This window comes from Physeter macrocephalus, chromosome 20 (genome assembly GCF_002837175.3).
Source record: "Physeter macrocephalus isolate SW-GA chromosome 20, ASM283717v5, whole genome shotgun sequence".
NCBI classification, from domain to species: Eukaryota; Metazoa; Chordata; class Mammalia; order Artiodactyla; family Physeteridae; genus Physeter; species Physeter macrocephalus.
The window spans coordinates 58,383,489-58,394,257 of NC_041233.1; the positions used below are offsets into that span (position 1 = coordinate 58,383,489).

General features: G+C 42.1%; 1 protein-coding gene across 2 annotated transcripts in view; it reads left to right on the top strand.

The window, feature by feature from the left end:
• Window positions 1-10,769, top strand: part of WBP1L (WW domain binding protein 1 like) — a 110,662-nt gene that overhangs the window by 90,263 nt on the left and 9,630 nt on the right. For both annotated transcript variants that reach the window (XR_003677542.2, XR_008616166.1), the window contains 3 exons: window positions 7,129-7,221; window positions 7,368-7,529; window positions 9,081-9,857. The gene's annotated coding sequence lies outside the window, so the exon portion shown is untranslated. The remainder of the gene's footprint in view (window positions 1-7,128; window positions 7,222-7,367; window positions 7,530-9,080; window positions 9,858-10,769) is intronic.

Genomic DNA, 10,769 nt, shown 5'->3' on the forward strand with positions numbered 1-10,769 from the left:
ACTACCAAATGTAAAATAGATAGCTAGTGTGAAGCAGCCGCACAGCACAGGGAGATCAGCTCGGTGCTTTGTGACCACCTAGAGGGGTGGGATAGGGAGGGTGGGAGGGAGACGCAAGAGGGAGGAGATATGGGGATATATGTATACGTATAGTTGATTCACTTTGTTATACAGCAGAAACTAACTCACCATTGTAAAGCAATTATACTCCAATAAATATGTTGAAAAAAAAAGAACCAACGCAGCAATAAATAAATAAATAAGTTCATTAAAAAAAAGAAGACACTCATGAATTTGGTTGTCAATGGAAAGAACTAAGAAGCTGGTGGGAAGAGGTGCCTGCCTTTTTGGATATTTTAAAGCGTTAAAAAAATAAGTAAATAAAAATAAAGCATTGAATCATGTGAATGCATTACCCATTTCAAAGTTGAGTTAAACACTAAAAAAAAAAAGAAAAAAGGAAGAGAAGACTAGAAATAGAAACTGTATTAATGACTGTGTTAATTAATTAATTTATTTTTATTTATTTATTTATTTGTGCGGTACGCGGGCCTCTCACTGTTGTGGCCTCTCCCGTTGTGGAGCACAGGCTCCGGACGCGCAGGGTCAGCGGCCATGGCTCACGGGCCTAGCCACTCCGCGGCATGTGGAATCTTCCCGGACCGGGGCACGAACCCGTGTCCCCTGCATCGGCAGGCGGACTCTCAACCACTGCGCCACCAGGGAAGCCCTGTGTTAATTTTTTTTTTTTTTTTTTAAATCGAGGCCTCCACCTACCCTCTCGACACTGTTTCCTCAGACCTCCCACAGATTCTTGTTTCATTCATCATCTTCCTCCTGCATCTTCAACTCACCCTCTCTGTTGGCTTCTTGTCCTCAGCTGACAAATACGCTCAAGACTTTTATCCCATACAAAATTTTAAAATCCTCCACTGATGCTGTGTTCCCTGTGCCCTTCTAATTTTCCTTTAATTTCTCTCCTTCCATGTTCAGACTTCTTGGTAGAATAATATGATGAACACTTGTGTCTCTATCTTATTCCGCATTCATTGTACACTCATTGTAGTCTGGCCTCTGACCTCACCACACTGCGAAATCCATTGGATGTCTTTCAGACCTTCTTTTATTTATTTATTTATTTATTTATTTATTTATTACTGAGATAGAGTTGATATTATATTAGTTTCAGGTTTATAATGTGATTCAAAGTTTTTAAAGGTTATACTCCATTTACAGTTATTATAGAATGTTGGCTATATTCTCTGTGCTGTACAACATATCCTTGTAGCTTCTTTTATACATAGTAGTTTGTACTTCTTAATCTCTTACCCCTATTTTGCCCCTCCCTGCTTCCCTCTCCACACTGGTAACCACTAGTTTGTTTTATATACCTGCGAATCTGTTTCTTTTTTGTTATATTCACTAGTTTGTTTTATTTTTTAGATTCCACATATAAGTGATATCATACAGCATTTGTCCTTCTCTGTCTGACTTATTTCACTTAGCATAATACCCTCCAAGTCCGTCCATGTTGCTGCAAATGGCAAAATTTTCATTCTTTTTTTTTCTTTTTTGTGGCTTAATAGTATTCCATTGTGTGTGTATGTATTCATCCGTTGATGGACACATGGTTTGCTTCCTTATCTTGACTATTGTAAATAATGCTGCTGTGAACATTGGGGTGCATGTATCTTTTTGAATTAGTGTTTTCCTTTTTTTTTTCCAGATATATACCCAGGATTGGAATTGCTGGGTCATATGGTAGTTCTATTTTTAGTTTTTTTTTTTTTTGGCTGCTTTGGGTTTTCATTGCTGCACCCAGGCTTTCTTTAGTTGTGGTGAGTGGGGGCTAGTCTTCCTTGCGGTGCGCGGGCTTCTCATTGCAGTGGCTTCTCTTGTTGTGGAGCAGGGGCTCTAGGAGCATGGGCTTCAGTAGTTGCAGCACGTGGCCTCAGTAGTTGTGGCTCATGGGCTTAGTTGCTCCGTGGTATGTGGGATCTTCCCAGACCAGGGCTTGAACCCGTGTCCCCTGCATTGGCAGGCAGATTCTTAACCACTGTGCCACCAGGGAAGTCCCTATTTTTAGTTTTTTGAGAGAAACCTCCATACTCTTTTTCACAGTGACTGCACCAATTTACATTCCCACCAGCAGTGCACAAGGGTTCCCTTTTATCCTTGCCAACATTTGTTATTTGTGATCTTTTTGGTGATACCCATTCTGACAGGTGTGAGGTGATATTGTGGTTTTAATTTTCATTTCCCTGATGGTTAACAGTGTTGAGCATCTTTTCATGTGCTGGTTGGCCATCTTTATGTCTTCTTTGGAAAAAATGTCTATTCAGTTCTTCTGCCCAATTTTTAATTGGGTTGTTTGTTTTTTTGATGTTGAGTTGTATGAGCTATTTATATATTTTGGATATTAATGCCTTATTGGTCATATCATTTGCAAATATTTTCTCCCATTCAGTAGGCTGTCTTTCTGTTTTGTTGATCGTTTCCTTGGCTATGCAAAAGCTTTTAAGTTTATATATATATTTGTTTATTTTTGCTTTTTATATATGTTTGTTTATTTTATATATTTTTTTTGTTTATTTTTGCTTTTGTTTCCTTTGCCTTAGGAGACAGATCCAAAAAAATATTGATACTGAAAGAGTGTTCAGCCTATGTTTTCTTCTAGGAATTTTATGGTTTCCAGTCTTACATTTAGGTATTTAATCCATTTTGAGGTTTTTTTTTTATATGGTATTAGAAAATGTTCTAATCTCATCCTTTTACATGTAGCTGCTTTCGGACATTCTCTTATAAAAACTCTCAATTAGCATTATTGATTTTTTCATCCTCTTTAAACCCTCTCATATGAAATATCACATAGCTCTGGATTCTTGGTAATTCTTTTGTTCCTCTTCTTGTTCCCTCTGTCCTCTCATGGATGTCAAGGTTCCCTAGTCGCCTGTCCTTGGCCCTTCTCCATCTACATTCTCCCTGGATGATTTCACCATTCTCAAGGTTTTATCTATCACCGATATTCAATCTTTTTTTATGGTCATTTTTTTTTTTTACTAATGTTCAACATTTAACAAACAGATACTGCTCTTGACCCTCATAGAGTTTAGAAATGGATGGCTCCTGTACTAGAGATGTCAATCATTGCCTCCTATACTCATGTGACTTCACCCACAGTTTGTGCCTTTGTGTCTTGTGACTGATTGGATTAGCAGCATATGGCCGAAGGAGAATCAGTTCTCAGACTGAGTTAAGCTAATGACATTCTTTTTGAGAACTTGACCCTGCACCATCATGAACCATGCGGGCAGTGGTTTCAGACGCTGATTTAACAGCCCTAGTCACAATGTGGTCTGGCTGTACATTTTGCTTTTCATCCTTCGATATTAGTGATACCTCTAGCATCTGATTGTTGAAAAATCTTAGTTTATTAAAACAATTACATTTTAATTAACTTGTAAAAAATAAAGCTACCATTTCAAAATTAAAACAAAAATCCCCCCAAACAGTAGTCTATCCGTATCCACAGGGTATTGGTTCCAAGACCCCCATGTATACCAAAATTTGTGGATGCTCAAGTCCCTTATATAAAATGGCATAGTATTTGCCACTATCAAAAAATCCCTCTTAGGGACTTCCCTGGCGGTCCAGTGGTTAAGACTTCGCCTTCCAGTGCAGGGGGTGCAGGTTCAATCCCTGGTCAGGGAGCTAAGATCCCACACGCCTCGAGGCCAAAAAAACCAAACCATAAAGCAGAAGCAATATTGTAACAGATTCAATAAAGACTTTAAAAATGGTCCACATCAAAAGAAAAAAATCTTAAAAAAAAAAAAATCCCTCCTAGAGTGCACGTACCTGGTGAGGGTGTTTATGACCCCCATTTTCTAGATCAGGGAACTGAAGCTTAGAGAGATTAATTAGATCTGTTCAAAGTAGATTCCACGGCTAGAAAATGAGAGTGCCAAGGTTCAAATCCAGGGCCTGTGCTATTAACTACTGCGATTATGATGTGGCAGGCAAGAGAATCAGGGTCGGGCAAGGAATCACACTCCCACTCACAAGTAGGTAGACAGTGCACAGCTCAACCTCTCAGCCTTCCCCCAACACATACTCCCCTCTCCCATTCATTAGCACCCAAACGGAAAGGCAGAAAGGAATTGGAGCTGCTCCTCATAAAGGATGCCCCCAACTGAGGTGGGTACCAGAACAAAGTCTTTGGCAGATATGTTTATTTTGGAAGAAGAATGCCAAGGGACACGATTCCTGCCCTCAGAAAACTTAGTCTAGTTTATACGCAAAGATCATTTCCTCAATTTGTCCGCAAATATGTGGTGTGCTCAGGGATTGTAATACATGTGCACATACACATCAGTGTGTGTAGTAGATGTAATAGTCATGTAAATGCACATGTATATGGAGAGCACTGTAGATTCTCTAAAAAAAAAAGTCCTAGTAGCGCCACTCTACTTATTAATAATGTAATACCTCATAGAGCTGAGCTAAATGTACTTTCATCCTAGCTATGAGAAAAAAGGATGTCTACTAAATATGAGTATAACCTAGGCTTTAAGGATTACGGGTTAAACTATTAAGGAATCTTTCAAAGTAGGCTCAAGCACTTAGAAGTGTCCATTTACATGCAAAACCAAGGCTCAGGTAAATATATATATACATATATATATATATATAAACACACACACACAAATGATAATATAACATTCCTTCAAAAATACTGTATTTAAGATTTTAAGCTAATTTAAACTGGACTTCCCTCTACTTCCTCAAATATTCCAAGTTAGTATGGCTTTATTACACATGAAGAAATAAAGTAATGAAAATTCTAAGAGCTAAGCAAACCAATTATGAAAAGGTGAGAGATCAGTGTAATGAAGAAAATTAATTGTCACAGCTCAAATTCTAAGATCATATACTGCAATTTAAAATGGAAGTGAGGGGCTTGGCTTCCCTGGTGGCGCAGTGGTTGAGAGTCTGCCTGCCGATGCAGGGGACATGGGTTCGTGCCCTGGTCCGGGAAGATCCCACATGCCGTGGAGCAGCTGGGCCCGTGAGCCATGGCTGCTGAGCCTGCACGTCCGGAGCCTGTGCTCCACAACAGGAGAGGCCACAGCAGTGAGAGGCCCGCGTACCGCATAAATAAATAAATAAATAAATAAAGTAATCCAAAATAAATAATAAAAACAAATATCCATTTTAATCAATGTCTTATTTTCTTCCATTAATTATTTCCATCCCGTTTTAGCTAGAAGGATTTCATGAGGGAGACAAAGTGAAGAAAAGGGAAACACTCTTTAAAAATTATAAATTTCCTAGGACCACAGTAGAAAATATAAAAATTGGATCTGTAGGGGCTCAGAACAAGTCTCCCCCAAATGGGCTACTTTTGCATGAGGCTCATTTTGAACTAAATGCAATCGAGACCCTGCGGGTTCAGGAGAAACTCACTGCCCCTCTCTTAACTACCTAGAAGAATTTAAATTGGGGATTTTTCCTAGAAAAGGTAATTACCAGAGATAAAATTTATCTTAGTGGCCCCATCTACATGGCAGAACAAACATCTAATTATCAAGCATCTGCTCTCCTTAATGTCCTGTGAATGACCCTCCTGTCCTTGGAAGACCCAGACCCCTGCCCCATTCCTTAGCTCATGATGGCGTATATACCACATTTTACATTTCTGTCTCTGAACCTCTTAATGTATGTGGGGTCTTTGACCCTCTTATGTGTGTGGATTCCCATACAAAGTTAAATTTGATTTTCTCCTGTTTATCTGCCTCATGTCAATTTAATACTTAGGGCAGCAAGAAGAACCTAGAAGGATAGAGGAGAGTTTTCCTCCTTCCTGACAAGGGCTCAATCTTGAAGGGAGAGATCTCGTCTTACTCTCCCACAATAATGCAGATTCTCCATTTGGTTGGAGGACGGATAAAAGAAATGAGAAGGTACATTTCTGTGATCTTTAAAGTTCCACACCCTCAAGTAACCACACTGCCCATTAAGGAGGGGACTAAGACACTCCCCTCATACCTCACAAATCAAAAAGGGGGAAGGGGTTCAAGATTACACTAATGATTGCTCTATGCATTATAAAACCCAGTATGAAGTTTCAGTAAGGAGTGTTCTAGATTAGGAATTGGGCTTGTTCTCTGCTCACCCCCCTCACTGGCCTTGTGTCCCGTCTACCTGAAAGCTCAATGGATATGAAATATAAGGGGCTGTGATGACTGTTATTATAAATGACACTGTTCCTACCAACACTAATTACTTTCAATGAACCAGGAACCGTAGAGTTCAACAAATGAGTGAAGAGGACACTAAAAAACCCCCGGGCTTCCCTGGTGGCGCAGTGGTTGAGAGTCCCCCTGCCAATGCAGGGGACACGGGTTCGTGCCCCGGTCCGGGAAGATCCCACATGCCGCGGAGCGGCTGGGCCCGTGAGCCATGGCCGCTGAGCCTGTGCGTCCGGAGCCTGTGCTCCGCAACGGGAGAAGCCACAACAGTGAGAGGCCCGCGTACCGCAAAAAATAAAATAAAATAAAAAACCCCCAAAGTATCTTTAGTGTTTCATCTTCTTAGTTAGTTAGTCACACTCACTTCAAATAAGAATACACATTAAAACAAATTATTTTTTCTTCCCTGGCCTAACAGGCAAGCCTCAATTAACAAAACAAAACAAAACAAAACATTTTTTGCTTAAGTAGCCTCAGGGAAAAAAGGGAAGAAGAAAGAAGACCACAGCTAAGTTTTTAGATAAGACAAAAGTTACTCACTGAAGGAAGAGAAATTTTCTTCAGGAGCTGTTCAAGTTGATTGAAAAGATAATGGAAGTTTCCCCTGCTCATCCGGACATGTTGCCAGGGCTTTGGCGACGGTTGTTTGCTCTTCTCCATGGACAGAAGTGACTCGGGAGGGGAACTTTAAAATTCCTCCTGTTTACCTAATAGAACTCAATGTTCAGAATTAAAATTGGGCCTGTCTAGTATATGGAAAAAACCAAGGGAACAAGAAAAGAGTTGAGCTACACCAAATGAGCAGAATCTTCTTGTAAAGCCAATGTAATTTGACAACCAGGGTTACTATATGCTATTTCTTATTCTAAATACCCAGGACCTCTGATCTGCTTAAGTTTGTAGGAGTCAAAATCATCGCCTTTGAAAGGACTTATTCACAGATGACTCCTGGAGCAACTGAGGAGAAAGAGTAAGTCGGTCACAAAAGTTACTAAAACCTCCCTCCCTGGAGAACAATCTCATTGATCAAAGCACCATCATGGTTTCCATGCTGGACTCAAGAATCTTGTCTCTAATTATGGATGGAATTATTACTTTTCTTCATGCTATTTTTAGGTAGAGCTTAAAGCTGCCCGAAAGATGTGGAGAATTTTATGATGGAAGAGAATTTCAGTTCACTCAAGCGACCTTGGTGAAGTCAGCAAAGAATGAGCTGAATTCACTGGATGCTGTAGGTGGGCTGCAGAACCTAGATCCTCCCTACAGTTGTATGCTGGGGTGTGTGTATGCATATGTGCATTCTTCTGGGGAAAAGGGCCATACTTTTGATAGAATTCTCAGAAGGACATGTAAACAAAACTTTTTAAAGAGCTGCAGACCTAGAGGCTCCTTTGTGGTTGAATGAAAACACTTTCAATGAATGTGTGTCATTAACTTCCATTCGCACCTGTGAACATCCACAGGTTTCCATCCAAAGGTATTAATACTCACTACAGTAAGGGTTTGGGGGCCTGTTTGTACAACACTTTCCAATTTTCAAAATCAAGTTATCTAGTACACACAGTGGGTTCCTAACAACAGGTCTCTAAAATTATCTCCAGCCATAGTTCGGGCCTTCACATTGAGGCCTCACAGAGAAGCCCATAGACTCTGATCTTTGCCTCCTGTCTTAGTCTCTCTGGAGCCTTAGTGTCCTCTAATTTAGGGAAAATAATGATAATACTGGCACCAAACATTCATATAATTGTTCGGAGTTGAACCAGTGTTGAACCAAAGAAGCTAATGTTCCTATTGGACTGGGCCATCTTGATGCCAGTTTCAGCACACCAATTAACACTGTCAACACCTTGTCCCTGCAAAACAAACAAACGAAACTTAAAAAACAAACAACCCTAGCACTTTCTTCCAGGAGGTTTCTTATGCAAGTATAACAACTCAGGGCACCAGTACCTAGAAATGCCCTTCATACATCACTATCGCCTGAGGTCCTGCCTCTCAAGGATAGAGCCATGGATTTCTTCCCCCAATTCCACTCCAACTAACCTGCCTTATCCTCTCTCTGTCAGCCTTTGTTCTCCTCGAGGAAAACACTCATCTCACTCCTTTATCCACCTCCTCTCCTGGTTTACTCACTGCAAACAAGGGCTGAGATCACTTCCCCGGGCAGAAGGAGGGAGAGAAGGAAGATACTACTACATACTACTACATATATTTTTGCTTTTCATCCAGGCACATACATATGGCAATGATCTTTGTAAACTTCTAAAGCATTTATAAAACTACAGTAAGGTGAAAAATCACTGTCAATTAGCTCACCAATCCTGAAAATGAATGGCCTTCCTCAACACTCTCCTTATCACTGATGCAAAAATTTTGCCCGAAATAATCAGAAGCTGTCTCAAATCTAGTTTTCATCACATAACTCACATGTTTAAGGACTTAGAGAGGGAGATCCTTATGATTTATCTCATAAATACATCCTACAGGTGACTGTTTTCAAGCCTCTGGAAAATTTTCAGTCACATGCACACCCCATAACCATCATTTTTAATGGTGTCCTCAGCTCAGTTTCAGTCACACTCACCTTACTCACTCCTATCCGAGCACGCCCATGCTGAAGCCTCCCACTGTCATCCCAAGAAGACCCCTCTCTTTTCTGTGATTTAGGGCATGTCATACACTGTGATGTTGGGATCCCCTTCCTCAAGGGAAGGTCTGTTACTTCCCCCTCACATCTGGCATGGGCGGGCCTCAATGTTGTGGAACAGTGAATAAGCATCGTCTCCCCACCTCTGAGGCACTGATTCACGTCCATCACTCTTTTCGCAGACTTGGCTGCAGATTCATATTGTCTCTGCAGCCTTCTCTGATGGAGGTGTTCTACACCAACCCTTCTGCTACTACCATCACCATCAAGCGGTCCTTCCTGCAACAGATACTCACTGAGCCTCTATCACAAGCCAGGCACTGCTCTCAGGCTGGAAATGAAGCAATGAACCAAACAGATAAAAATCCCTGCCCGCGTGGAGCGTACATTCTAATAGGGGAGAAGTGGGGTGCCCTGGAAATCTCACATTCAATTTGAACTTCATTATAATTTAGTTGTTTTGAGTCTATATCGAGTCAAGTGCCTGTCTAGACTCCTGTGGGAGATATTCTTCAAAGACGGGTACCAACAACTCCTCCTAAACCTGCAGACGTAGGACTACTCTTCCTGTCAAGAGGTAGACTATTTCCTCTCTACCTGAACCTGAGCTGCCCTGTGACTTGATCAGCGGAATCATCAGAAGTGACTGCTGTGCCAGTTCTGGGCCTGGGCCCTAAGAGTCCCGATAGCTCCCACTGCCTGGGAAACCAGGCACCACGTAAAGAAGCTCAGCCTATCCTGCCAGAGAGAAGGCCGTGCGGAGAGAAGGCCCCGAGGATGAGAACCGTGGCGCTCCGGGTGACAGCCAGCATGAGGCCGCAGACACTTGAGTGAGGCCACCTCAGACCTTCCAGCCACCAAGTGTACGCAGCCCCGTGAGCGAGCCCAACAAACATCACTGGAGCGGAGATCACCACCCGTGATAAATTCCTGAACTTCGCATCACCACCAATAAAATGGTGGTTGTTTTAAGCCACTAAATTTGGAGGGCCGGGAGGGGGAGTTGTTGTTAGGCAGCAGTAGGTAACCGAGATCCTGCCTTAACAAGACAGCGCTCTTAACCACAGCCAGGGGTGGCATCTTCTGCATGTTTCTAAGCCTTCATTATGTCCATTATGGTTAGGCAGAAAGGAAATATCCAGTCAAAATCTGACAAGGGAATATTTATAAAACTAAATGGGGGAGGGGATTCTGGGAAGATGCCGCAGCATGAAGCACCAGGAATCTATCTCCCACCTAGACAACAACTGCATTGGTAGAATCTGTCTGATCCAACCATTTTGGAACTTTGAAGGCTTGCAACGTCCACGGGAAGACTTAGATGGTAAATTGTGGTGAATGTCAGTCAATTTTGGCTCTTAGCACAGTAGGAGCTACCCATCCTCCATCCCCAACCCCTTGGCAGACAACTGTGCATGTTTTCCTGGAACCACTGCCCACAGCTTGTGGGAGCTAGGGTGGGCAAAAAGGACCCTGTCCTCCAAATATCGGCATCTCTGCTCTGAGTGCTGATGGCTGCTTCTGATCACAGAGTGCAGACAAGAAGGTGGGTGGCCGTTGTTGTTGTACCTTCCCCACATTGTCACAGCCCCTTCACTTCTGGTTGAAGTGACTTCCAGGGGATTTAAAAGCCTAGAGCCCTTCTCCTCCCCTCCCTTCCACCCCCTGGTCGTTTTTGTTTTTGTTTTTGGCCACGCCACGCAGCTTGTGGGATTTTAGTTCCCTGACCAGGGGTTGAACCTGCATCCTCAGCAGTGAAAGAGTGGAGTCGTAACCACTGGACTGCTAGGGAATTCCCACCCCCTGATCAGTTTTTACATTTCCCACTTTCTGGAGCCAGACATTAAGGACTGGGACATTCAAAAACAACT